The sequence below is a fragment of the Rhinolophus sinicus genome, chromosome 16, assembly GCF_057876585.1.
Source record: "Rhinolophus sinicus isolate RSI-liver-muscle chromosome 16, RSI-T2T, whole genome shotgun sequence".
Classification (NCBI taxonomy): domain Eukaryota; kingdom Metazoa; phylum Chordata; class Mammalia; order Chiroptera; family Rhinolophidae; genus Rhinolophus; species Rhinolophus sinicus.
In genome coordinates, this window is record NC_142516.1 from 191,904,050 (window position 1) to 191,931,788 (window position 27,739).

The 27,739-nt window shown below is 41.2% G+C and overlaps 1 long non-coding RNA gene across 3 annotated transcripts; it reads right to left on the reverse strand.

Moving 5' to 3' along the window:
- Nucleotides 1-4,365: 4,365 nt before the first annotated feature.
- Nucleotides 4,366-27,311, reverse strand: LOC148755140 (uncharacterized). 3 transcript variants are annotated; one of them, XR_016019276.1, is made up of 5 exons: nucleotides 21,505-27,311; nucleotides 9,865-9,950; nucleotides 9,188-9,446; nucleotides 8,239-8,374; nucleotides 4,366-6,503 (listed from the first exon to the last, which is right to left on the reverse strand). It is a non-coding gene; the product is annotated as an uncharacterized LOC148755140 (long non-coding RNA). The 3 variants fall into 3 exon arrangements; XR_016019278.1 differs by lacking the exon at nucleotides 21,505-27,311 and adding an exon at nucleotides 17,635-20,684; XR_016019277.1 differs by lacking the exon at nucleotides 21,505-27,311 and adding an exon at nucleotides 17,635-20,684 and having other exon boundaries at nucleotides 9,188-9,950.
- Between the last annotated feature and the right edge of the window lie 428 nt (nucleotides 27,312-27,739).

Sequence of the window (27,739 nt, forward strand, 5' to 3'; positions counted from 1 at the left end):
ATTATTTTTCTTTATTGATATTTTTATATTTAATCACGTTTTTAATTTTTCCATTTTTCCTTCTACGACTTTTAATTATACATCCCTTGAATATTCTTTTGGTGATTGTACCACGCAAGCTTAACGCATCACATTCTAGTTCATATCAATACTTTATCACTTTGCCAATACTTTTAGAACCTTACATCAGTGTAATAATATTTTCTTCCCTGGTTTTTATGTTGTTTTTGTTATGCATATCAGTTCAATAAATATTTCAATTTTCACCATAAAATGGAATTATTTTATCATCAACAATAGTTTATATTTATCCCACCTATATAAACTTCTTGTATATTTAAGCCCTCTTACATTTGTATATCTCTCTTTTCCTATGAGAACTTGCTTTAATACTTTTACTAGTGCATGTCTGTTGGCAAAAAAATAATAAAAAATAATAATAATTGTTTAGACTGAAACCTTCATTTTAGAAGAATATTTTTATCTTGAGAAGAATTCTAGATTGGTAGCTTTCTTCATTAGTTCTTTAAACACATACTTCTAAGCTGTCTGGTGTCCGTTATTTCTGCTGAGAATTAGCTGAAAAAAGTCTCTTTATTTTTATATATTTTCCACCTTTTATTTTCTGGAACATTTAATCACATTAATTTTAAAGTACTTTCTACTTGTGCATTTCTTCTTCTCTGTCATATTGTCTTGACAATTCACATGTCTAGTAATTTTTAGTATATGCTGGACATTGTTACAAGGATCATGGACATTATGAATGATATTAGCGGCTATTGTACAGTTTCCCCCATTCCTTAGAATGGGTAAAAAGGTAGGATGGAACTGACCAACACAACGCATTTGTGACTTGAATTTAGTAGTGTGTTTTGATCTTGGTAAAAGCCAGTCTACTTCTGGTACAGTAGGGCATGAGTCTCCAGAATTTCCAAATGAGGGCTTGGTTACCTACAAAACTGAGGCACATATAATTCTTTCTCTTACCAGTTTTAAGCTTATGTCTTTAGTCTTCCATTTCATGTAGCTTCAGTATTTGTCAAATGTCCTGAGCAGGGAACAGCCACGTGCCACTTCCACTCAAGGCTTCCATGCGTACATACCATCCCTCAGCAACCTCAGATGGCCTCTGTTTGGTGTTGTGTGTTTTGATTGTTGGCTTGTTTGGTTTTTCTCATCCAGTAGCTGGTTGTTAGTTGGGTTGTTTGTTTTGCTTTTCTTGCCTGAGGCCACACATGGTCCTCAGTCACCAGATGTTCAGCGGGTGAGAAGGTTTTAAATCCTGTGTCTACGGCTTTGATCTATAGTGGCTTGGAGCCCAGGGGTCTCTCGCAGGAGGTCTTTCAAGCAAAGTGAGCCTACCAGCATTTTTGCTCTGGCACACGCAAGTTGTGTTCAGCTCAGCCTCCTGCATAAAGTCAGAATTCAAATATCACATGGGGAAAATGATCCAGTGCCTTTGAGACACTTCAACTCATATCTCATATCCTGCCAATCCTTCAGGATCACTGAGAAGCCTCTTAATCTTCCACTTTGGTCACATCAACCCCACACATGTATAAATGTGATCCTGGTTTCTTTTTCTCCTGGCTGTAGGCCTTATGGTGTCACTGGCCCAAACTCTCTGTCCAGAAATGAGAAAAACTCCCAGAAAAAAGTAGGTGCTAATCACGCACTTACCTTTACTGAAGATTTGTCAGAGACATTGTATCAGGACGGAGATCAGAGCCTACCTAAAAGGACGGTGTATTTTGGGTCTCAGTAAACAAAGTGAATAGTTGAGCTCTATGACACTCAAATGAACCACAATAATATGTTACTTACTGTTTATGTGTTATCTTAGAAGTGAGGTCCTTTGACTCCCATGATGGTATGTTACATATGCATACACACGAATATACACATATGTACAAACACACAGATAGTTATATGTACTGCATATATAGTTACATTACCTATAAATACGATCCCGCTTGAGCCGTGCCATCGGCCTGGGTGCTGTGTGTCCCCTGAGCCTGCACAATAAACCAATGTGCTGGGCACTATTTCCTTCTCAGTTTACCTACTAGGCAGCTACAGTTCAGTGAACCTACGCACCTTCCCCATCACCCTGCCGGCCAGTGATGTTATGGACGGTTACTTATCCACAATCATGCAAATGCAGAGAATTTTTTCCATTTTTTTTTTTTAAGGAAGAGAGGGTATTTTTTTTAACAACACCAAAAAAGGGATAGTATTAGAATCCCAGTAAAAGATGAAACAATTGAAACACTACATACACAACAGGGCATTACATCTTTCATAACGAAATGATCCTAAACTTTCCCGATTGATGTGCATTAATAAAATCAATCATGTTAGGTAGGTGTTCTGAGGTATTTTATATAAATGATATTCTATTTCACATAGTTCCCATTTCTTTCTCTGACATGAAAAAGATAGATTGCAGGTTAATTAATTAATGATAAAAGGTAGTCTGACATAGTTTTCCAACAAAAAGAGGGCAAATTACAAATTTAAGAAGACTGAGAAATGAGAGTTTCCTATTTTACTGCTCTCCAAGCAATGCCAGGGGATATTCACAGCCAACCATTTGAACTGAACTTATTTTCTGGAAATTTTTGAGGTTAAGATATTAGTTATTTTTATGTTGTGGAAAATTTTGACATAAACTTGGGGTTTTCACAAAAGTATGGGGCAGTATCCTAGTGGCTACAAAGAATCTATTCTCATCTCCCTTGGACAAAGTTGCATTTACTAAAAACGTTTATTTTCCTCCCCAATCAGTATCTTATTTGAGATTAAATTAAGGGGTTAAAGTTGGTGTGGTGACACAGCTCACTCTCACCCTCTGTCCTTCCCACAAAAAAAGAAATGCACATTATATTCCTAAGTTTAGTTCTAATTTGGCATTATACTTCGCTTTATAAGATTGTGGAATGAAAGATTTCTACAGTGCAGTAAATACTGGCTTTTAAATTATTTCTTCTAGAAAAGCAAATGACAACAAATTTTCACTGCGTTTGTGTTTTCTGCAAAGCACAAAGGCAGGATGAAGTCTGACTGCATTGCCTTGACACCTGCTTTTTCCTCCCTCCGTATAAAAGCATCCTGGTGTTCCTCGGGACTGCCACGTCCTTATGGTAACACCGAAAGGCCAGGAAGCCCCAAATAGGGCTGAATCCTAAATATGAAAATCTGTGTTCTAAGGGTTTGGGAAGCCAAAGTCATTGCCACATTGGGATCATTGTTGGAAAGCGGGTGTGTCCTTTCCCTGCTTCCTTGACCCTGGTCAGAAACAGTATGCCGTCCCACGCATGGGCCTCCTTCCTGCCCATAAGCGCTGGGTGGTCCAGACACCCTCACCCCCAATAAACACAGACTCTGCTCAGTGATGGGAGCCATCAGTTTCCTCCAAAACAGTGTGGGCCACGTCTGCATTATAAACACTGTTGTCATGGGAGTATCTATTATAAGCAGGCAGTTATGACACACACGTCTCGTGATATCCAGCCAGTTCTCAGAGACGATGAAAGCACTCGCTTCTCCAAAGGTCAGTGTCTAACACACACACACACACACACACACACACACTTACAGTTGTATGGCACTGTCATTTCACGTGTTCACTAAATAAGCACTTTCAGTGGCTATCACTTCCTGGGACCCCTGCTGGGCACCGGACACTGAGGTGATAAAGCAAACAAAGGCTTTCTGTCCGATCAAGTGCTTTTAGGGGACAGAAACAACTAAGAAGCAGCTGTGTTTCCAAAGCAAGAAAGTGCCTGAGGTACAGCAGGGAGGAGCTGGAGGTGGGGGGGGCACGTTTCCTCTTGGGGGGCCCTGAGGGCCATCAGGCCACTCAAGACACCCCCTCAGGCCACCTCACAAACAGAGCAGGGAGACACACATCTTGGAGGAAATACACATTAAACATGAGGCTTACTTCTTCCCCCTCCCTCCTCTCGGAGCACTCACTTTAGAGAACTTGTCAATACTTAATGTCTTTTGAAAAGCGTGTCAATCTTCTTAAATCTAAATAAGTCCATTGCCAGCTTTAGACCCAGGACTGCCTTTCTCCAGGGCCTGGGGACCATCCCTTTGAAATGTGGTCATCAAGGAAGATGGTGCCCCCTCCCCTACCCTGTGGGAGGCCAGGGGCCCAGGTCTGCCTGTGGCCTCTGCTCTAAGTGGGAAAAGTGTCAGGGTCATAAAGACGTGCGTTTATTTTTCCTTTGGATTAAGGAATTAGTTCCCGGATTGTAGCCCCCCATTACCAGGGGACTTAGGGTTAACCATGAGTGACAAGGGGTGGGGTGTGTAGAGTCCTTCGCCCGGGGCTGCTTGCTGTTTGTCTTAAGAAGATGCCAGAGTAACGTGACATGTGCCTGGCTCAGTGACGTGAAGCTTCCTTCTGGGTGTGCAGTCACTTCCTTCCGCAGTTGGCCTGCGATGTGTATCGTTTTGGGTTAGGGCCTGTCCGATAATAAAACCATGTTCTTTCCGTTTTTCATTTAGAAGTTTTCTGGGTTAGGAGGAAATTTCATTTTTAATTGTATTTCCCTGACAACATCTATGGGTTTGAGTTTGTTCTTATATAATACAAACCAGCGTCCTTGGAAATGCCCTTCAACCTCTGTGTGATGGGAAACCCTTGTTCGGAAAGCGAGGTTAGTCTCTGGGCCTCTCATTATGTGGAAATGTTGTGTTCAGCTTGATACAGATAGAAAAGAGTGCTCAAAAGTCAGTACAACGTTCAGGAAATAACCTTCAAATGTACTTGCTTTGTGAGTAGTGGTGCAAGGAAGTTCCGAGTTACACGGAATTAGCTTGTGCTCTCAGAAACCTTTTATGTTAAAATATAAAATATTTTATATAACATGATACACATGCTTGAGGTATAATAGTTAACATATTGATAAAATGTCTGACATTTTTAATTTAAAGAATTAACTGTTTAATAGGAAATTAAGGCCGTCCCATGCATGCCTCGTAGCAGTTTCCACACACAGTTCTATATGCTGAGTAGTTAAACTTTCTTATTACAGTTTTCTCTTTGAAACTCTTGTTTCTGAGACAATTCCTGACCCCAGGTGAAGACTCCATAATTATTTGTGAAATAATTGACTGAAAATTTACCGTGTGCCTCTTCAGTTTTTGTAATTGTATACAAAAAAAAAAGTAATTTGGGGTTATTCAAGAGATTTCTTCTCTCTATTACAGGATCATTGCAGAAATCCCCCATTTCCTTTATTACTATACCTACCAAAAAAATGCTTCCAAAGTAATTTAGAAATTATTGGGTTTGGCTCTGTAGCTTTTAGCTAAAAATATCCATAACCCTCCTTCTCCTCCGCTGAATATCCCCCTCAAAGGTGTCTTCCCTCTGCCCCTTTGTAACTTTGTTTTCCAAAGAAAACTGTGTCTGTTTTATGTATCCATTTTCTATAGGTCTCTGACCCAGTGCAAAGGAGACAATGTCTACTTCCCTTGCACTTGTAAGTGAGGTTGTCAGCTGGGGGGCAGTTTGCGCCTGTTTTCTCCTTAATATGCCTGAGCACGGACCTCACAGGTCAGTCTGCCTCCTCCAGCTGGAGGGGAAGGGCTGTGCCAGGCCCAGGGCTCGTTTCATCCCTCTAGTGGCGGCTAGACTCCACTCTGCATGATGAGAGTGACAGGAAGACAGTGGGTGGGACACACGGTACGTGGTGCCACACACAGAGAGGCCACCGCAGATGTCCCCTCCTGGCCAACATTCCCAGCTCAGCCGTCCTGCCTCCCACCCAACGGGCCTGACGTAAGGGAGCTGCCTCCACCCTGCAGAGCAGCGCATTCTGGAAACAGCTCACCTTAAGTTCACGTAGGGTGGCTGTGAAAATCAGAAGCAAGTGGGAGCCCCTGTTTTCCAGGCTCAGTTACTTAAAAGGAGTTTGCAGTGACATGTCTGGGGGCAGGGTACGGGGTCTGCAGCTGGTCTCAGAAGTCTGAACGCTAAAGTGCTCTGCGTGGGGACAGAAGTCCTGGAGGCCATGGCTGAGTTGTGCGTTCCCACGATGATGTGACCAGTCTGGTCTGGCACCCCCGGGCCTGGCTCGGCCCTCTGTTGCCCAGTGTCATCTCAGCCTGCTCCGTGATGTCAGAGACTGACAGAGCCGATGCCAGGCAAAGGGACAGGACAGGTCAAATCCGTGGTGACTACTGCAACACGAAAGGTCCTGTGTCACCTGCCCAACTGTGAGTCCTACAGAGGTGACCGTGGGCATTACAGGCAGCATGGATTACAGATCCCAAATTCTGTGCTTGTGATGTGCCTTGTCACTGATGTGTCTCCAGTTTCCCTCTTCATAGAAGCCGGCAGAACCTAATGATGCGCCTCGTAATACATCACACGTCGGAATTACGGTCATATTATCCTTCAGTGTTGGCCATGGAGAATCTTTGTAAAACAGCCACAAGTAAAGAAACAGTACCTTCACACCATTAAATCCAAACTCTTTTACCTACAAAATAAAATGCACCAGATAGCAACGCTCAGGCTGGAAAACATAATAGGAAACAAGTGTGACTTCCAACCTGTGAGATAAACATAAAGAAAACAGAAAACATTGATTTCACCCAGCCTAGCTCAGGTCTGGGCTATGTTTTCAGAGCCCACAGAACTCTGGCACACACTGGAGTTCCTGAGAGTCTCGTTTATAATTTGGCCCATATCATTATGTCGGGAAGTGAGACTGAGCTGGGTCTGGATGAGCAGTGGTCGCCCTGACCTGGGATTGAGCTTCATGGAGACGCTGGACAGGAAAGCTGTTGGCCTTGACGCAGGTCTGTGTATAACGTGAGTGTCGTTCATGGCACGGCCCCCTCACTGGGGCCCAGGGATCATTACCTTCTGTCTCCAGCAAGTTTTTTCTTGTTGAAATTCATAGACTGGAATAGCTCTTGCAAATTTTTTCACTTAAATTTTGCAAATGTTGGGAGAATTACATTCTGCAGGCTCTAAAGTAAATGATTGTTTCATGAGTACTGAATACTATTTTCAAAAATAGCAAATGAGGGTCTTTTGTGAGTCAGTCAAAGTTCCAAAAATACAGTATAGAACTATAATAAAAATTAAAAAGACTTAACAATTGTGTAATTGTTTTAGCCATTTTTTGTTAATTTTTGGCATGTAGTTTCCTATAATTTTCTTTGGTATTCTTAGCAAATTAATAATAAGGATTTTGCTCCTAGAGTATTTGACTGGATCAGCTCAGTTCTTTCACTATCCTCATTTTAATTCATAATCGAGTAATTGAATAATAAAAGTTCCTCTAGTGAGATAATCACTGCTTTATTTTTTATTCATAATCCTTTTAATTCAACAATATGTGATTTTCATGTACTACCTCACTTATTCAAATTAAATGGAATTTCTAGACTTCAAGTGTGCATATATTTGCATAGCTAAATTGCTCTTAGCAAAATATTGCCATGGAAATAAAATAACAATAAATAGTCAATTGATTACATTTTTGAATTTTTAAATTCTTGAAGATAAATAATGGTTGAATTATTCAAAAGTAAGGAGATGCATGTAAATTTGAGCACTAGACAAACTGGCAAAGTGACTATATATGTAGAATGTACACTGTTAGAGTGAAATTAAAACAAGGATGTGTGTGTGTGTACTGTGTGTGTATATATATATACACATATATACATATAAATTAATACATACACAGTTGACACTTGAACAATAAAGGGGTTGTAGTGCTGCCCTCACACAATTGAAATCAATGTATAAGTATGACTCCCCAAAATCTTAACTACTTGTAACTACTGTTTACTGGAAGCCTTACTGATAAAACATATTTTCTATGTTCTATATGTTATATACTATATTCTTACAATAAGGTAAACTAATGGGGAAAAAATGTTAAAATCATAAGGAGGAGAGAATACATTTATAATATTTATTGAAAAAAATCTGCATATGAAGTAGTCCCACAAAGTTCAAACCACATTGTTCAAGGGTCAAGTGTATGCAAGTGTGTGTGTGTGTGTGTGTGTGTGTGTGTGTGTATTCAACAGAGACTATATATATATATATATATATATATATATGTATGTATATATGTATGAAACGTGTTTATAATAATTAAACATACTAATAAAGAAGACAGATGACTGATAGATGATAGATACATAGGTACATAGCTAGAAGGAGACTTATTATGCTATGAGAAATAGGCTCACCTGACAACGGAGACTGAGAAGTCCCGAGCTCTGCCATCTGCCAGCTGGAGACCTAGGAGGGCGACTGGTGTACTTCAGTCCAAGTCCACGGGCCTGAGAAGCAGGAGCTGATGGTGTAAACGCCAGGCCAAGGGCACTAGATGAGATGTCCCAGCTCAGGCAGTGAGGCAGGAGAAAAGGGGCCAATTCCTCCTTCCTCCACCTCTTGTTCTATTTGTGTCCTCTAGGGATTGAATGATGGCCACTGACACTGGGGGGACGTCCTCTGCTTTCCTGAGCGCACTGATTCAAATGCTAAACTCATGCAGAAACACCCTCAGACACCCCCAGAAATCATGGTTAATCTGGGCTCCCCATGGCCAGTCAAGTTGACACAAAATTAGCCATAAATTAGCCACTGTGCTCCCTCCACCAAATGGCCAGGCTAGCTTCATGCCCTCCTGTGAGACTAAGGGGACTCTGAAAATATATATGATGTGTGTGTGTGTGTGTGTACACACGTTTCTTTTTTGGATGAAAGAAAGTAATAGTAATTAGATGCTCTCATTTTAATTAAATGTAACTCCATATTTAACAGTCTTTCCCTCCCTCCCTCTCTCCCCCTTCCCCTTCTTCTCCCTCCCCCTCCCTCTCCCTCTCCTCTCTCCCCCTCTCCTCTCTCTTTCAAAGTGAAGACAGCTGTGTTAGGATGTGATCGTGGCTCACAGAAGCCAGGGGCTGGGGGTGACATGCCAAGGCAGGCAGAGAGAGGCTGCAACCTCCATCAGCCTCCAGGGACGCACAGCAACCCCCCAGGACTGAGCTTGGCCCATCCGCCCCCCACACCTGCCCTTTGCCTGAGGGCCCCTGGCCACCCTGAGCTCCAGCAGAGCTGGTGCACCCACCGCACAGCAAGCCGCTGGGGCGGAGGGGGCGCTGGGCAGCCAAGGTGAAGAAGCCTGGTGGGCACCTGTGGGGAAGATGTTGGCCGGGCTGCGCGTTCCAGAACTTTCCACCAGAGTGCAAGGGGCTGAGGGCTGTGATGGGGACAGAGGAGCAGGTGGCTGTGGTTTTCTCTGATGGACGGGTGCACTTCCAGGCACACCGGGGTTGGTGCACTTCCAGGCACACCGGGGTTGTCACCAGCCCCGGGGGCAGGCATTTGTTTCTACCTCAGCTGTGGTTTGCTTTCCAAGGACTCTCCAGGCTCAGCCAGAACTCAAAGCCTCCTGGGAGGAAATTAACATAGACAACAATTAGGTTGCACTAGAGATCAAAACACTGAAGACAAGCAGGAGGGAAATAAAAACGCCCGATGTTGAATCAAAGTGAGATTTCCTGTTTCAGCCACCTCTCCATGCGATGGCTTTCATCCACCCACACAGTGCAGAGCTTGGAGAGAGGATTTGATTGTAATCCCTTAATGATGCTTTCCTTAATAGACTCAGAACTAAAACAGGAAGGTTAGGGGGAGGGAGCGAGGTCAGAGACGTTTATGGAAGTGCGGTGCGGCCTTTCTGGCCAATCTCCAGTCTCCTGAGACGCCGTGTGCCATCTCTGGAACAGGTAATTCTCGCTCTGCTAATCATCCCAAAGGCTGATGTGACCATCACGTTCGGTGAGTGTGCCCCGGTGCCCTAGACTTACCCGTTCCCAGGGTGTAGACAGCGCCTCTCTGTGGCAGAACAGACTCGGCCCCAGCCAGCCAGTCACAGGGTTCATTCATTCAGCAGCTAATGCATAAAGTGAACATTTTAAAGTTTGAATACATATGAATGAGTGTCAAGATGATTGTTTGTTTTTCCACGTTGCTGTCACATACATCCAGGTGTTGCTGTCAACTCCATTTGGTAAGTTTGGGGGGTCCCGCCACGGGCACCCCAGCCCTCAGCCCAGGCTTTCTGCAGCCCCACGTCCTGGGCCCCTCCCCCACACCTGCTGTGAGCTATTTGAGGTCAAGAGCAACTGCTTATTCATCTTTGAGCTCTCACGCCAACATGAGCTAAAAACAGAGCAGAAACTCCATACAGGTTTATGAAACAAAAATAAACTAAAATTGTAATCCATGGGCTCAAAACACAAGCTATTTGATGTTATATTAAATCATTCAAATTTTTGATGCTGTATTAACAGTTTACAGTGAAAATGTTGTCTACAGGTCTAATTAAACCACTCCTAAGAAAACAGGCTAGAAAAATAATCTTTTTTTCCCGATTTCCAAATTTTATATGCCTATAACTTAAACCAAAATCTATTTTCAATGCCTGTTTATTAACCATAATAATGTAAATACTGTCCTACACATAATAATTTAAAATTACCCTACCCTTCCTATTAGGCACAAACTATATTTCAAAGCTGGTTTCATGAAAATAACAATTTTTTCTTTTTTTCATTGCATTTATTTGGGGTGACATTGGTTAATAAAATTATACAGGTTTCAGGGATACAGTTCTATAATACACACCATATATTAGACCCCATTTACCCTCTTCTACCTCCTCCCTCCCCCTTACCCTCTGTTAATCACAAAACTCTTGTCTGTGTCTATGAGTTTTTCTTTATTTGTTTGTCTTGTTCTTTTGTTGTTTTCAGTTTTATATCCCACATATGAGTGAAGTCATACGGTTGTCCACTTTTTCTTTCTGACTGATTTCACTTAGCATAATAATCTCAAGATCCACCCATGTTGTCGCAAATGGCAGTATTTCATCTTTTGGCAGAATAGTATTCCATTTGTATATGTACCACATCTTCTTTATCCAATCATCTATTGAAGGACTCTGGTTGTTTCCATGTCTTGGCCATTGTAAATAAAGCTGCAGTGAACATCACAGCACATCAGGGCACAAAACTTTACAGATAAAGGTTTTCAGATTTTTGGCGGGAGATTGCTGGGAGAGGGATTGCTGGGTCATATGGTAACTCTAGTCTTAATTTTCTGAGGCACCTCCACACTGCTTTCCATAGCAGCTGCACCAGTCTGCTTTCCCACCAAAAGGGTATGAGCGTTCCTTTTTCTCCACAGTCTCTTCAAAACTTGTTATTATTTATCTTGTTGATGGTAGCCATTCTGACTGGGGTGAGGTGATATCTCATTGTGGTTTTTATTTGCATTTCCCTAATAGCTAGTGAAGTTGAACATCTTTTCATATATCTGTAGACCCTTTGTATGTCTTCTTGGGAGAAGTTTTCACATCCTCTGCCCATTTTTTAATTAGATTCTTTGTTTCTTTGTTGTTGAATTGTATGAGCTCCTTATATATTTTGAATATTAGCTCTTTATTGGAGGCATTGCTAACGAATATCTTCTCCCATTCGGTTGGTTGCCTCTTTATTTTGTTGATGGTTTCTTTTGCTGTGCAGAAGTTTTTAGTTTGATATATTCCCATTCAGTCATTTTTGCTTTTACTTTCCTTGCCTTTGAGATCAAATTCATAAAATCCTCTCTGAACCCAAGATCCATAAGTTTTGTACCTGTGCTTTCTTTTATGCAGTTTATTATTTCAGGTCTTATGTTTATGTATTTGATCCATTTTGAGTTAGTTTTGGTACAAAGTGACAGATAACAGTCTAGTTTCATTCTTTTGCACGTTGCTTTCCAATTTTCCCAGCACAGTTTATTGAAGAGGCTGTCTTTGCTCCATTGTATGTTTTTGGCTCCTTCGTCAAAAATTATCTGCCCATATATGTGTGGGTTTATTTCTGGGTTCTCAGTTGTGTTCCATTGTGTGTTCCATTGTGTGTCTGTTTTTCTGCCAATACTATGTTTTGATTATTGTCACTTTGTAGTACAAATTGAAGTCAGGGAGTGTGATACTGTGATACCTCCAGCCTTGGTTTTTGTTTTGTTTTGTTTTGTTTTTTCCTTAGGATTTCTTTGGCTATTCAGGGTCTTTGTGATTCCACACAAATCTGATGATTTTTTTGTTCTATCTTGAAATGCCATTGGGATTTTGATGGAGATTGCATTAAATCTGTGTATTGCTTTGGGTGAAATAACTTTTAACTATGTTGATTCTTTCAATCCATGAACATGGAATATCTTTCCTTTTCTTTGTGTTTTCTTCCATTTCTTTTAACACTGTGTTATAGTTTTCAATGTACAGGTCCTTCACGTCCTTTGTTAACTTTATTCCTAGGTATTTTATTCTTTTTGTTGCAATTGCAAAAGAAATTTTTTTTTCTTTTTCTGAGATTTCATTGTTAGTATATAGGAAAGCAATGGACTTTTGTATGTTGATGTTGTAGCCAGCAACTTCACTGTATTCGTTTATTGTTTCTAATAGCTTTTTGGTGGAGTCTTTAGGGTTTTCTAAATAAAGAATCATATCTGCAAAAAATATCAATTTAACTTCTTCATTCCAGTTCAGATGTCTTTTATTTCTTTCTCTTACCTGATTGCTCTGGCGAGGACTTCCAACACTATGTTGAAAAACAGAGGTGATACGGGACAGCCCTGTCATGTTCCTGAACATAGAGCAAAGGGCTTCAGTTTTTCACTGTTAATTATGATATTAGCTGAGGGTTTATCATATATGGCCTTTATTATGTTAAGTTACTTTCCTTCTGTACCTATTTTATTAAGTGTTTTAATCATAAATGGATGTTGTATCTTGTCAAATGCTTTTTTCTGCATCTATTGATATAATCATATGATTTTTGTCCTTTATTTTGTTTATGTTTTGTATCACATTCATGGATTTGCATATGTTGAACCATCCTTGTGCCCCTGGGATGAACCCCACTTGGTCATGATATATAATCTTTTTAATGCATTGTTGTATTCGATTTGCTAGAATTTTGTTTAGGATTTTTAAAATCATTATTTTTCAGAGATATTGGTCTGTAGTTTTCTTTTTGTGTGTTATCCTTACCAGGTTTTGGTATCAGGATAATCTTGGCCTCATAAAATGAATTAGGAAGTACTGCCTCTTCTTCAATTTTTTGGAAGAATTTCAGGAGGACAGGTATTAAATACTCTTTGAATGTTTGGTAGAATTCACTAGTGAAGCCATCTGGTCCTGGACTTTTGCTTTTGGGAAGGTTTTGGATGATTGTTTTAATTTCCTTACTGTTGAGAGGTCTATTTAGATGTTCCAGTTCTTTCTGATTCAGTCTAGGAAGGTTACATGTTGCTAAAAACTTGTCCATTTCTTCTAGGTTATTGAATTTGGTGACATATAGTCCTTCATAGTATTCTCGTACAAGCCTTTGCATTTCTGTGATATCCGTGGCAACCTCTCCTCTTTCATTTCTGATTTTGTTTGTGTCGTTTATCTTTTTACCTTAGTGAGTCTAGCCAAGGGTTTGTCAATTTTATTAATCTTTTCAAAGAACCAGCTCTTGATTGCATTAATTTTTTGTATCATTTTGTTCTCTATTTCATTTAGTTCTGCTCTAATTTTTATTATTTCCTCTTTTCTGGTGACTTTGGGTTGCATTTGTTCTTCTTTTTCTAATTCTTTAAGATATAATGTTAGGTTGTTTATTTGGGATTTTTCTTGTTTCTTGAGATAGGCCTGTAATGATATAAATTTCCCTCTTAATACTGCTTTTGCTGCATCCCAATAATTTTGATATAATTTGTTTTCATTCTCATTTATTTCTATGTATCTTTTGATCTCTCCTTTTATTTCTTCATTGATCCAGTCATTATTTAATAGCATGTTGCGTAATCTCCACATATTTGTGGTTTTTCCTTCTTTTGGCAGTTGATCTCCAATTTCAAAGCCTTGCATTCAGATAATATACTTGGTATGATTTCAATCTTCTTACATTTTCTGAGGCTAGTTTTGTGTCCCAATATATGGTCTATCTTTGAGAACATTCCATGTGCAGTACAAAATGTATAGTCTGGTGTTCTAGGATGAAGTGCTCTATAGATGTCATTTGTAAATTATGTCCATTTGGTCTAGTGTGTTATTTGAGGCTGATATTTCCTGATGATCTATCCGGAGCTATTAATGGTGTATTTAGGTCCCCTACTATAATTGTGTTTTTGTGAGTTTCTCCCTTTAATTCTGTTTGTAGTGGCTTTGTATATTTTGGTGCTCCCTGATTGGAGGCATATGAAGGTCAGACAATTAAGTGCGTGAGCTTGTTGCAACAATGTTGCTAACTTTTTTTTTATATCAGAGAGATTATTCATTATGAATTTGTACCAACTGGACAAACAGTTAACCAAGTTTACTATTTGCAAGTGCTGAAAAGGTTGAGTGAAAAAGTTAGATGACCTGAACTTTTTGCCAACAATTCACGGCTCTTGCATCACGACAATGCACCAGCTCACACAGCACTGTCTGTGAGGGAGTTTTTAGCCAGTAAACAAATAACTATTGGAACACCCTCCCTACTCACCTTCTCTGGCCACCAATGACTTCTTTCTTTACCTGAAGATAAAGGAAATATTGAAAGGAAGACATTTTGATGACATTCAGGACATCAAAGGTAATATGACGACAGCTCTGATGGCCATTTCAGAAAAAGAGTTCCAAAATTGCTTTGAAGGGTGGACTAGGCACTAGCGTTGGTGCATAGCTTCCCAAGGGGAGTACTTCAAAGGTGACCATAGTGATATTCAGCAATGAGGGATGTAGCACTTTTTCTAGGATGAGTTCACGAACTTAATTGTCCGAACTCATATATATTGATGTGTTATGTCTTCTTGTTGTATTGTGCCCTTTATCACTGTGAAATGTCCATCTTTGTCTCTTTTTTATCCTGAAGTCTGTTTTGTCAGATACAAGTATGGATACACCCACTTTTCTCCGAATTCCATTTGCTTAGAGTATCATTTTCTACCCTTTCACTTTGAGTCTATATTTGTCCTTGTAGCTGAGATGTGTCTCGTAGAGGCAGCATATGGTTGGGTTTTGTTTTCTGATCCAATCTGCTGCTCTGTGCCTTTTTATTGGTGAGTTCAATCCATTTACATTTAGGGTGATTATTGATAGATGAGGATTTCCTGTAGCCATTTTATCTTTTGTCTTCTATTAGCTTGGTGTCTCCATTGTTTCTTTGGCTTTTTGTTTCTCTTATTTTAGGTTGGTGGTATTCTACAATTTTTCCCCGTTTGTTCTTTTTATTATGTTATGTGTTTCAGTTTTGGATTTTTTTTTTTTTTGAGTGGTTACCATTAAGTTTATGTAAAAGAAAGTTTCATATATACAGTAGTCCTTCTTTAGTATGTTTCTTATCTTCAGTCCCCTTTGCAAATTCAGACCTTTCCTTTCCCCCCTTTTATGTTTTTATTGTCACAAATTAAACCTATTTATCCTGTGAGTTGATTTCTGAGTTGTAGTAACAAGTTGTCTTTTTCTTCTCTTTTTCTTTTTCTTATGTTTTTATCTTCTTTACCCTTTATGTTATGTTTGAATATATAGTGGCCTTTTCTGTGTAGGGGTTGCCATTTACTGCTTCTGTCTGTTGTAATCTTGCTCATGGTTTTGTATTCTTTTGACATTTTGTTTCAGGTTAAATAGCCTCATTCAGTATTTCCTGTAATGCAGCCCATGTGGTGGAAATTTTCCTCAGCTTCTATATATCTGGAAAGGTCTTTATTCCTCCTTCATATCTAAAGGATAACTTTGCTGAATATATTATTTTTGGCTGGTAATTTCTCTTTAAATAATTTGAATACTTGATTCCACTCCCTCCTGACTTGCAAAGTTTTGCTGAAAAATTGGATGATAATCTAATGGACTTTCCTTTATAGGTTACTGTCTTCTTTTCCCTGGCTGCCTTGAGAATTTTTTCTTTATCATTAATTTTTGACAGCTTCAATATAATGTGCCTTGGAGAAGGCCTGTTAAGATTGAGGTAATTAGGTGTTCTGTTGGCTTCTTGGATTCAAGGATCCAGTTCTTTCCACACGTTTGGGAAGTTCTCATTGACAATTTGTTTGAATATACTCTCTGTTCCCTTCTTCCTCTCTTCTCCTTCTGGTATGCCCATTATTCTTATATTGCCTTTTCTCATGGAGTCAGATAGTTCCTGTAGAGTGGTTTCATTTCTTCTAACTCTCAAGTTTCTGTCTTCTTCCATCTATGTCATTTCCAGATTTCTGTATTTAATATCACTAATTCTTTACTCATCTGGTCAGCTCTATTTCCTAAGCTCACTATTCATTCTTTGTCTCTAATATTGGGTTCTTCATCCCCAGACTTTCTATTTGGTTCTTACTTTTTTTTTTTAAGTCTTTTTCCTAAATATTCATTTTGCTTGTTTGATTGATTTTATTTCTGATTCATTATACTGCCTGAGTTTTCTTGCATCTCATTGAATTTTTTCAGAACTGGTCTATTGTGTGAGAAGCTAAAACAGCACAAGACAAGATATAACACTACCTTGTGAGAGAAAACCAAAGGCTGCAGCAGGTCTGAATTTGCAAAGGGGCCTGGAGATAAGAAGCATGCTAAAGAAGGACTGCTGTATATATGAAACTTTCTTTTACATAAACTTAATGGTAACCGCTCAATTTTTGCTTGAATTCTGTCATTTAAGTCACATATTTCCATGTCTTTAAGTTCATTTTCTGGAGATTTTTCATTTTCGTTCTGAGCTGCCTTGTTATCTTGGTTATTCATGGCAATTAATGAATTTCTCTTCCTGGGCATCTACAAGAGTGACTTCTGCAAGTTGATGTGAAGAGGTCTTTCCTTTGCTTTCCAGTAGGTGTTGCTGGAATCTTTTATTTTCTCTCCTGCTGCAGCCTTTGGTTTTCTCTCACATGGTAGTGTTATATCTTCTCTTGTGCTGTTTTAGCTTCTCACACAATAGAAGGTGGGCTTCTCTCTATGAGCAGATCTCCTGGGTCCCAGGGCATTGCCCCCGTGGGAGGATCTGGTGGGTGATGGGGTTCTGAGCCTCTGAAACCCCAGTGCTGCCTCTGTAGCCCGATGCAGAGCCTGTGTGTCTCAATGGCTCTGTTTGCCCACCCCCCAGGGATCTGCCCACAGCTGTTTCGCCCCTACAGCTCCTTCCCTAGCACTGGAATTAGTCACACTGTGCATCTGTGGCTACAGGACTGTCTCTCCCGGTCTCAGAGCTGTAGATAATCTGTTCTTTAACCTGACACTGCTACTGTTTCTTCTAGAGCCCATTTCTAATACTGGGAGGGTCGGGGTGGGGCGAGCTCTGGGGGTGGGGGGAGTTGGCCAGGCCCCATGTCTTTGTTTTCTATTTTCTGAACTGAGGCCTTAAACCACAGTTCTCACCTTCCTGTGTTCGCTCTTTGCTCCAGGTCTCTGCCCCAAACACTGGGTTCAGACATATTATATGCAGATCCCTCAGGCAGGACTGTGGGCCACAGGAAGTGTGAGTGAATTTTTCCCTTTCCTGAGACTGCAGTGGGCTTTGGGCTGTGTCCTGGGGCCCACGTCTCTGCACTTCTCCCTTCCCTCCTCCCCTGCTCACCTGATTTGCCCACCTTCAGGTGATTCGATGTGTGCGTCTCTCAGACATGCTTGTGTGTTGCATAGATTATCCTTTGTTGAATTATAGCTGTTCAATTCGTTGTAACTTCCAGAGGACATTTCAAGAGTCACTCCTCATGCCACCGTGTTTCTGACTTCAAACAATTTCTCAATAAGTAACAATGGAGTTTGAATGGTCAAATTCAATTATTAGAGATAATTCTTCAGTATTTGGTCAGGTTTTGGCAATGGCAAATCTTACAACCTAATCATAAAACGTGGGCGTAGACTATAACCTGCTGTCAAATATGTCACCATCCTCAGGTTTCATTAAAATATTAATTGATTTTCTCTACTGGGGAAATTTCCAACGTTCTGGTTAGAAGGCTTCTTCTTATTAACAATGACATTGGCATGAAGTTCGCCTTTTATGTTGCGGTCCCCTGCAGACATCAACATCACTATAAATATACTTAGTAGCAGATCAGTATAAGGTAGCAATTTCAAGTGCAAAATCACATATACGATTCCTCTTTGTGCTTTGGGGACCAACGCTTGCTTCAAATATTTATGTGTCAAGAATAATATCCCTTTGTTTTACCTTAACTGAGTTCATTTTAGCACTCCCAGGAAGCCAGTGATGGCTTTGCTGCTGATTTGGTGGCCCCATGGCACAGACGTTACTGCCCAGTGGTACTGAATATACAGTAAATGGAAAGTGTCATCTGATAGGAGTGCAAATGCATTTTAAAGAGCTGGAGACAGTGGAGTTCCATGGAGGAGGACACCTGTGTCCAATCTGAGCCAAGGCCATATACCTCCATTGCCCCCCTCGCACTCATCTTAAGCCAGGCGGGAGTGACAGCGGGCCTGAGACCTACCCCATGGTTGTCCCTTACAACACACAGCTTACTGCATTGTCTCGACCGTTTCAGGCTCCTTTTCTTGACATTGTCACAGTTATTATAGCTTCATTTTCAAATTTCACCAAGTGACATTTTAAAAAATTACTGCAGATCGCACCATGAAACCCCTTAGCTGTTTATATCTGAGAACCAGAATCCATGTGTGTCTCCCTCGTCGCAGTGCAGAGCTATTTCTGGAATCAGTGCGGCCATCAGAACAGGTAAAGAACAGGAATTCTATTGCAGCTGGATTGCTTTCTCCTTTAAAATTAAGTCTGATAGCTGGATGGTGAGTAAGACGATCACAACCCATTTTTAAATAATGAAGACATATAAATAATGAGTTAAATGGTTGCTTATCATGTAATAAAAATCAATAATGGAAAATTAACCAACTTATGTCTTTTAACATATTACTCCAAATACCAGTTTTGGTATGAATAGGTTTCGTGTCTGTTCAACTAAATAGGATCATATAAATGTAACATTAAAACAGGTTCTGGCACACAGTAGGAGCTCAAAAGAATGTGTCCATTGTACATATACTTGTCTGTGTAATATTATGTGAATTTTATATTTACCTGAATATTTATAGGGGAATACTGAGTAGCACTTTTGTGCAGCATAAAAACAATTTACTTCTGAAATACAATAAAATAATATTATTCTAAAAACATTTTTCTAAATTAAAGTCTTAAATATATGGTTTCTGTAATAAAAATGTTTTCCTTGGTTACAGAAATTCCATAAAAGGGCAAAAAAAATCACAATGTGCTGCATGGTTTACAAGGTTTGTCTAAAGTAATACAAGTGTCTGTGCAATTTGCAAATCTTTGTGCAGGTGGAGTGAGGGGGCATTTTCACACTCACAGGAGCCTTCCGAACCCCTCACTTTTTATCAGTCTCTCCCACCATCCTGACATTGCACCCATTCATTCAGATTGGGGATGAGGAAAGCTCTTAAACACACCTTCTTTAGGTTATGCAGCACTGAGAAATGCTTCTAAGAGAACATCATCTAAAATATAGCAGGATGCCACTTGGTTTGTCAACTATAATTGTAACTGTCACAAACCTTCTAAAGCTGTGAAAAAAAAGGCTGAAGAGAAAAAGGCAAAAATAAGCCATCATTGAGTTACGATGCCGGTGTTATCAATTTCTAAATGTACAACGTTTCTGAAAGGTTATTTTCATTTAACGGTTAACAAGCAAATCTGTGACTGGAACACCCAAGCAAGCGCCAGAGTTCTTGCCATGCCTGCTTGGAGGAGTAGGCAGGACCCTCCTGCCCGCAGCTCTGACGCTGAGACCAGGCCTGCCCTCAGCTGTTCCTGAGACAGCACCCCCTACATGCACTCACCAGCATCAGGGGCCCTCACGTTGGGCACAGAAATAGGACTTATCAGAGCACAGAGGCCTTAGAACTGCCACTATCTTGAAGAACGAGTACAGTATACTGCCAAGAGGAGTACTGTGGCGTTGAATTAAAAGTCTCCGTTTCCATAAGAAAAACGTGCCTTCCTATATAGGAATACATATATATAGTTGGCTAACTGCTTCCACTAGATAATTTGAAAATGTAATGATAATGGTAACGTAGCTAGCCAAGAACACACCAGACAAATGGAGGGAGGGAAAGGAGGTGCGAATTGCTGATATCCAAGGTCATGTTTGGAAGAGATTTAAGGATAATACATTCAACCCTCTGAAATTACGAGGAGAATATTGAGGCCATATGTTTGAACTCATTTGCCTAAATCACCCATGTTATTAATGGCACTGTGGGGCTACGACCCAGATTCTGTAATTTACAGTTCAGTGTTCTTTTTCATAAGCCATGAATCTCTTCTATCAACCATTCAACAAAACCAGTTAATAAGAAAGGAGTATGAATTAATTCAGGCTAGGAATGCAAATTACGGTCTAGGTAGTCAATTTCTTTTTGTCGCTCTTCAAGTGCTCTCTTACTTGAAAGCACTTTTCAAAACCAGCTCACAGATACAATACCATTTTTTTCTCATCACACTGACCTGGGTCCCATGAATCCTAGAGTGTAATTTTAATGAAGCTACGAGGCTACATGCACAAGCATTTGCATTGCCTTTCAAACTTCATTTTTCAAGAAACTCGGTTCCCCCTTGCCCTGCCTTCAGACTGCCAGCCGGATCCCAGCAAGGAATGCTTCACACTTGCTGCCACCGGGAGTTGCTGCCGGCGCTCTGAGACGGAGCCTGAGCTGGTTCATCCCCACCCTTGACAGATGCACTATGCAGATCTGGACACAACCCACCGCAAAATGACAAAAACACCGTCTTGAAATCCACAATTAGGTGAAAAGATAGGCCCAAGGAAAAAGAATAAAGTAGAACAAGCAAAACTAATAACCTCCTTTTTGATTAATCAATCGGGCTTTTTAAAAAAGTGTTAGCTACTTGGATAGATAAGGAACTTTCACCACCACAACTCCTATTTTTTTAAATTTCTCTTTTTTTCTTTAAATTCTAAATGAAATTGAAGATAAAACTGTTATGGTGAAAGATACAAATGTTATGGTAATCATCAGATTAATAAAATTTGTATTACAATCATAATACATTTAATTAATATATGCCACTAACAACCCTTAAAAGACTGCACACAAGCCATTAAAATTAGTCAAAACATACAGATCAGGTTAGGTGTTTGCAACAAGGGCTACATTATGCAGTGTGTTGGAACTACTTAAGGCCTCCAGCTGACTTCACATGCAATTTAATTTACTTCTATCACCATGTTAGAAGACGATATTAAGGTAACCTTGTGGTATGCAAACTTAGAAATACTGGAATTAATACAAAACGTAAAAAACATAATCAAATCTTTTAAAAATGTGTCAAGTTGCTAGGAAAAGTACCAGAAATAATTGGAGGAAAAGCACAAGGGGGTACTAGAACGCAGGGTCAAGCAACCCAGAAAGAGGTGTTTACCTGCAGGAGCACGTGTTCACCTGGAGGAGGACGTGTTCACCTGTGGAAGGACGTGGTTACCTTCGGCGTCTCTGAGATGCTGTCCTTAGACTCGTGATGTAATGGACTCTCACGCACTGGGGCATGGAGTGGAAACTTGGACTCTGGCTGAAGGCCAATAGATTGGAATCAGGACCCCCATATACACCTTGCTTCCCAGATGTTGACACTGTTGGTGTATAAAGCAAGAGAATTAAATAACGTCTGTCACTAGCATAGGCAGGGGAATGCTTTCCAACTCAGCCTTGCCTCTGGCTGAAGCAACAACATAAATGAAAAGACTGAGTTGTGCATTATCCAGACATGTCCTGTCCTGAAGAGTTTAAATTTTAGACCTTTTATTGTTTTATTTAAGTTCACAGCATCACTGAGCATTAGGTACAGAGTTCCTAGGGATTTTGTGACACCCACCCACATTGAGAATGGCAGCACTGAGTCAACTGGTTCAAGTGCTGGTCTGTTCCCCAAACGCCCTCAGAGACACCTGCAGAAATAAGGGTTCATCAGCTCTCCGGGCATCCCTTTGCCCAGTCAAGTTGACACGTAAAATTAACCATCATATACTTGAAGAGAGAAATTAATATGTGCAATGACAGATTCCCGATTCAATAAGAACTGAAAATGTCGTATCAATGAGCCCACCACTAGAGAAATGCATCTAGGGACACAACATTAAGTTCTGTGCTCACATCCTCAAACAGACGGTACAGAGAATTCTGACATAGAAGCATAGGAACCAGCAGCCATGGAGAAAGGCTCTGAAGTGTATTTTAGGTAATTTCAACTTCACCGTGAATAAATGATGTGAAGTGGCTTCTAAGAATGTTTCCGACTCCAGCCAAGTCAAGAGAAGTATGGAGATGCTATCTGCTGTTGGATATTGATTTCAGTCTTGGCCGCTGCTCATGGGCAGTGTTCACCACGCCCCGTCCTCCCAGAGACTGGCTGTCTCTAGCACTTTCCACTGACATTGCCCAAGAGGTGGTTCCGAGGATGAAGGATGTGGTTCCAAGACATGACGTTGCTGGTCCAGAGACCCCACTTTGATTCCTATTGCTGGTCTCTAAATGAAGGTGCACACAACCCAGGGGTGGAGGAAACTATTATCATTTTAGTGTTGTTTTTAAACTATTAGCTCATCTTAAAATATTAGCTCATCGTGAAATGTGTATGTCTTTTTCAATGCTTGGTATATTTATAGCATAGTTTCAAATATATATTCACAAATAAGAAGCTATGGTTTGATTCCTCAAAGTATTAACTGATATGACACCAGATTTTACCCATTCCCACAAATTTCCACTGTGAGCAGAAAAGGCCTTATATGACCCATGAAAAATTTTAGTGTTCCGAGAGATTGAGCAGATAGATGGAGAAGTAACAGTTGTGAAAACGCACTGTGGTTGAGGTGATATATGCTGCCCAGTGTGTCCACTGACACCTGGAAAGGCTCAGCACAAATCTCCAGAGACCGAACATTTATTCTCTAAATAATGGGAAGTTGTCTGCAGGCACTTTTATAAGTAAAAACGGTTTTCGATGAAAAAGCGGTCAGCTCAGCTCCCTAACCCACAATCACATAAGAGCTTTTCTTCCAGACACGCACCGTATTTTGTTATGTGTCAAGAGTGCTTTCTAAGTTCTTCACATTTCATTATGTAGAAGATTTAGAAGGCACGTATTCAGCAAAGATATTTTGAAGTGAACCAACCATCTATTAAAATTTTAGTACAAGGTGTGATGGTGACAACCAGATGGCTCCTCGGACAGCTTGGCACAGCCGCCCTCATACGTCCTGACACCAGCTTTGTTTGGGGATAATTGGAGCAATTGTCAACACAGTGAGAAAGACAAACAACATCCTACTACTATTATAAAAATAGTTTTCACCATGTGTAGGTCTTGGATACGAACAGGGATCCATGGACCATACTTTCAAACCTCTGAAATACACTGTTATCTAAATATCATAACCAAACTTTATTATAGAAGGTATGGGTTCATGAGGACACTTCCTTGAAGAAGGGAAGCATATCTGTTGAGTCACTACTGTCATTTACTGCAAAATACTTGTCTTCTGGAAAGTCTTCCAATTTGGTTCCAACGTCAGTAATTCTCCTATATTGTACATTCTTGTTAAGAGAGATGAGACGTACTAACTGAAAACTAAAAGTGCATCCACATTAAGTGATACTAATACTTGTCCCTTTCAATTCTTGGACTAAAATTGGCCCATCCTAAAACACTGTTATTTGTTTTGACAGAAGATTGACATTTTGGTAATACGTTAACTTTCTTATCAGCCTATGACTGTTTCTGAGTGGTGGTTAGCAACGTCTAAAGCTCTGGCTTATTATTGAGGCCTCGTGTGCAGCAAGCCAACCGGAAAGAGACTCACTTCCTTTCAAGGGGACAGGTAATTAGTGTTAGTTGTGTTGATCATGTCCCTCACAGAGTAACAGGGTCGGAGGCGAGGTCTCTGTCTGAATGGTTACTGACCAGACCCCCAAGATAGCATGTACCATGATTTGGATGAATACAGGCTGTAAGGTCATTGTCAAATTTTATATATTTACCTTTTTAATTCCACAGTGGTGGTGCTTTTTCTGCTACTGAATTCAGTTAAGGAAAGTCATTATGCAACAGCACGAAAAATGAGTCAGGCACAATTTCAATAATCCATAGGCAGCATTTCAATAATAATAAAATCTGCCACCAGGTGACTGATTGTGTAAGCATCATCCATCAACTTACTTGGAAACGAAAAACAAAAGAGAGATAAATCCACAGGGGTGGGATACAAATAGCTCCTGTATATATTATATTTATGACAATATATAAAATCAGCAGATGATTTTAAATATGGTCTTCACCCCATGAGCTGAATAATTCATGCACTTAAAGGTTTATGTTAGCTTCCCTGGATCCTAGCAGACATATTTCTAACTATTTTGGTTCTCCTGTAAAGACACAAACAGAGCACCGCAAAAGGGTAAGCTGCACGGCGATCCTACCCTAAGGGTCCAGCCAGACCTCCCATTACTGGGGCTTCTCCAGCTGTTTCTGAATGTTCTCCCCTTCTGCCATTTGTCCTCAGATTTCCTACACTGCCTTGTCCGGCCTGGGCCACTCATGCCCCATGAGCCCTGAGCTAAGTTTTCTGAACTCATCTTACACCCACTATTGCCATAGTTCTCCATAAATTTAGTAAATAACAACCTTTTCCTGCCAAGTGATGACTCTGTAGCCCAAACCCAAAATGACTTTGTGGAATTTTTAATAGAGCCCTTTACACTGGCAACCTCAGTCTCTACTCCAACAATCCATCCGTCATCTGCGGAGGACACAGCGCTGATCAGAGAAATCCTTACATCCATGCTGCAGGGCTGCTTTGCATGCAGAGCTCACAACAAAACCTTTCAGGCGTGACTAACCCAAATTTCACAGTGACAACAACCTAATAAAAACATATCGGCCATTAAGAATGCATTCCTTTATGCCACACATCAAAACTGTGCCCTGACCCACACAGAGTGCTGCCAGCACATCTTGTGAAGGTGGGTCTCTCTCTGACAATGAACCTGGGATCTTTTCAGCCCTTTGTGGGGCCAGGTCAGAAATTTGGGTCATTTTGACCTTGGGTTTGCACAAAACCCCTATGTGGTATTTCCCTGTCGCCATGCTGCCTCTTCACTTATAGATGTATTGTTTTGTTTTCACCTAAGTGAAGAGTTCAGGTGCACCCCTCTGTCATGGCTCTGCATTCTAAGTCACAGATTCCATCCCATCTTTAAACACATCCCGATATCATGCTGTCATTGCCGTGACCTGTTTGGAACCATGGAGATGAGAGACCAGTCCTTACATCGCAGTTACTCATAGATAGCGTCCGCTGGACACGACTGAGAAGCTCTAGCTCCTCGGACGTTCCTATACGCTCACCTGCTCGGTAAATACGTACCATCAGCACGTATTCTTCCATCAATATACCCAGGGGGACGCTCGCCAGCACCCTGTCAACTCTGTAGCAGGAAGGAGAAGAACCCGTTGGGGAAACGGGACAGCAAAGTCGGCTCACTTTCTAATTCCCTTTTCCTTCAGCTGACAGTCCCTGGAGAGTTACCTGCTGCCAACCTGGGCCTGGATCAACTTTGAGCTCCTTATTTTGCAGTGGCCGATTCACAACGTGTCCTTGGCGCCAGTTCAGGGTCATGACATGGCTTCCGGGTCCAATGGCGCAGTGCTGGCCTTGATTCCCGAAGCACAGCGGCGGCTATGAATCTGCAGGCCCGGGTAATTGTTTGTCCAGGTGCCAAGTGAACCGACACCTGTGAAATTTGGCTGCGTGCTCGTTGCAAACAATACACGTCCTCTCCATAAATGCTTTATGGATACTTGATGCCAGAGTGACGATCCGCTACAGCTCACATCTGCAGCCGAGATCTGGGGCTCAGAAGCGTTCCTTCCACTGAATGGCACTTGTCACGTCCCAGTATCTCCCCTGTTCATCACTGAGGTCACCAGCAAACCTTCACTGTGGTCATAACAGATATTCATTTTCTCTGACCGTGGTGGACTCACTTCCTGTCCCCCAAAGATGTAGTACCTGTGACCATCAACAGGGCATGTCCACTGAATCCCTAAATATTTTGTTTCTTTTATGTTTGTTTTTATTTCACCACATTAAAATGCTATTTTCTTCTTTATGATCTGACATTAAGCGTTTCTCGAAGCTTAATAAATGATTTAATCTTGTTATCAGTGCACAGTTCACTACAGAATATTTTATGAGAATTCTAAAAAATCCATTCTTCTGTCTTTTGTCTTTTATAACCATTTGAACTTAGTGAAGATTAATTTAAAAGCCGTGACGTGAAACCAAGGTGAAGGCTGTAACTCCTTGGTGTCCACATTTCTCAGATTCTTTACAACTTCAGAAGGTTGTATTCAGTAAGGACACAGTGACATCCCCCGCCGTAACCTGCTACCCAGGTTATGGACATGGGTGAGTGACATGGATTCCTGACTGGACGAGAAAAATCAGCGTGACTCAGGACTTCAATTCTCATGATTGGAAGCAGTTAATGCCAGCCATTCTCCCTGCTGAGGGAGCTAGGAGAGCTGGGCTAGCTCTTCTCTGACACAGTCTGGACGGCATCAGAAGTGACAACACAGGAAGAATTCCAGATCCAGAACCGAGGGACACTGGCGGCCCAGAGCCCTGAGTCCCGCAGGTGTGGCCATTTGACTGGAGTTTTGTGTCAGCTCCAGACAGGAGAATTGGAAGGCTGAGTCCCACTTTTGAAAACATGCAGGACAGGGGACATAGGTGGCAAAGGCTCGGGGTCAAAGGTGACCTCCTCTGCATGCAGATTGGGGACCAAAAGTTTCATGCTCTTGTCCTCTCGGAGCAAAAGAGAACTGGAAAGAGACAGGGGTTTGCAGAGGTCAAAGTTCAGTGTTAAAACGTAAAGAGTGACAAGAGGCTGCTAACACCTTTAACCGCCGTCCTGTGGCACCCAGTGACCCATACGTGCAGGTCTCATGTGGAAGACTCGTGGCCGTAGACACCCGTCCGATGGCCTTCAGAATTTATGAGTCAGAGGTGCTGTGCTGTCACAGCACCCATGTCTAGGGGCACAAAAACTCAGCAATATTGGATGTCACACGGTCAAGGGAGAGCGAGAAACGTGCCACCTGATATGACAGCCCCATGAAAGCCATGGTGGGGACACACAAACACTAGGAGGAGCTGCTGGAGACAGCCGCTATTTCTGGAGGACTACTTTTTCAGAACAAAGCCTGAAAAGCTCAAAGTAGAAGTCAAGACAGTATCGTGAAGGAACAGCAGTGGGCAAACGGGGTAAAGTACAGAAATGTGGCGTAAGTGGAGCAAGCAGCAGTGGGTTAGTGTGTGTGACCTCAGGACCGTCCCTCTGTCCCCACGCCAGTGTTCACCCCAATCCAGGCCATCGTGGCCTCCACGCTCACAGGTCTCAGGTCACTTGCTTCCCGGCGCCTTGTCTAACCTGAGCTGATCTAGGTGGATTTTAAAGCCCAGACTCAGAGACAGAGGTTTTTGCTAAAAACACACTGTAGTCACTGTTTCCAGGAATGACCCCTCAGCTCTCTGGCCTCCAAAACAGACCAGACACATTACCCCACCTACACAGGCCAGGCCGTGAGGACTGCACCG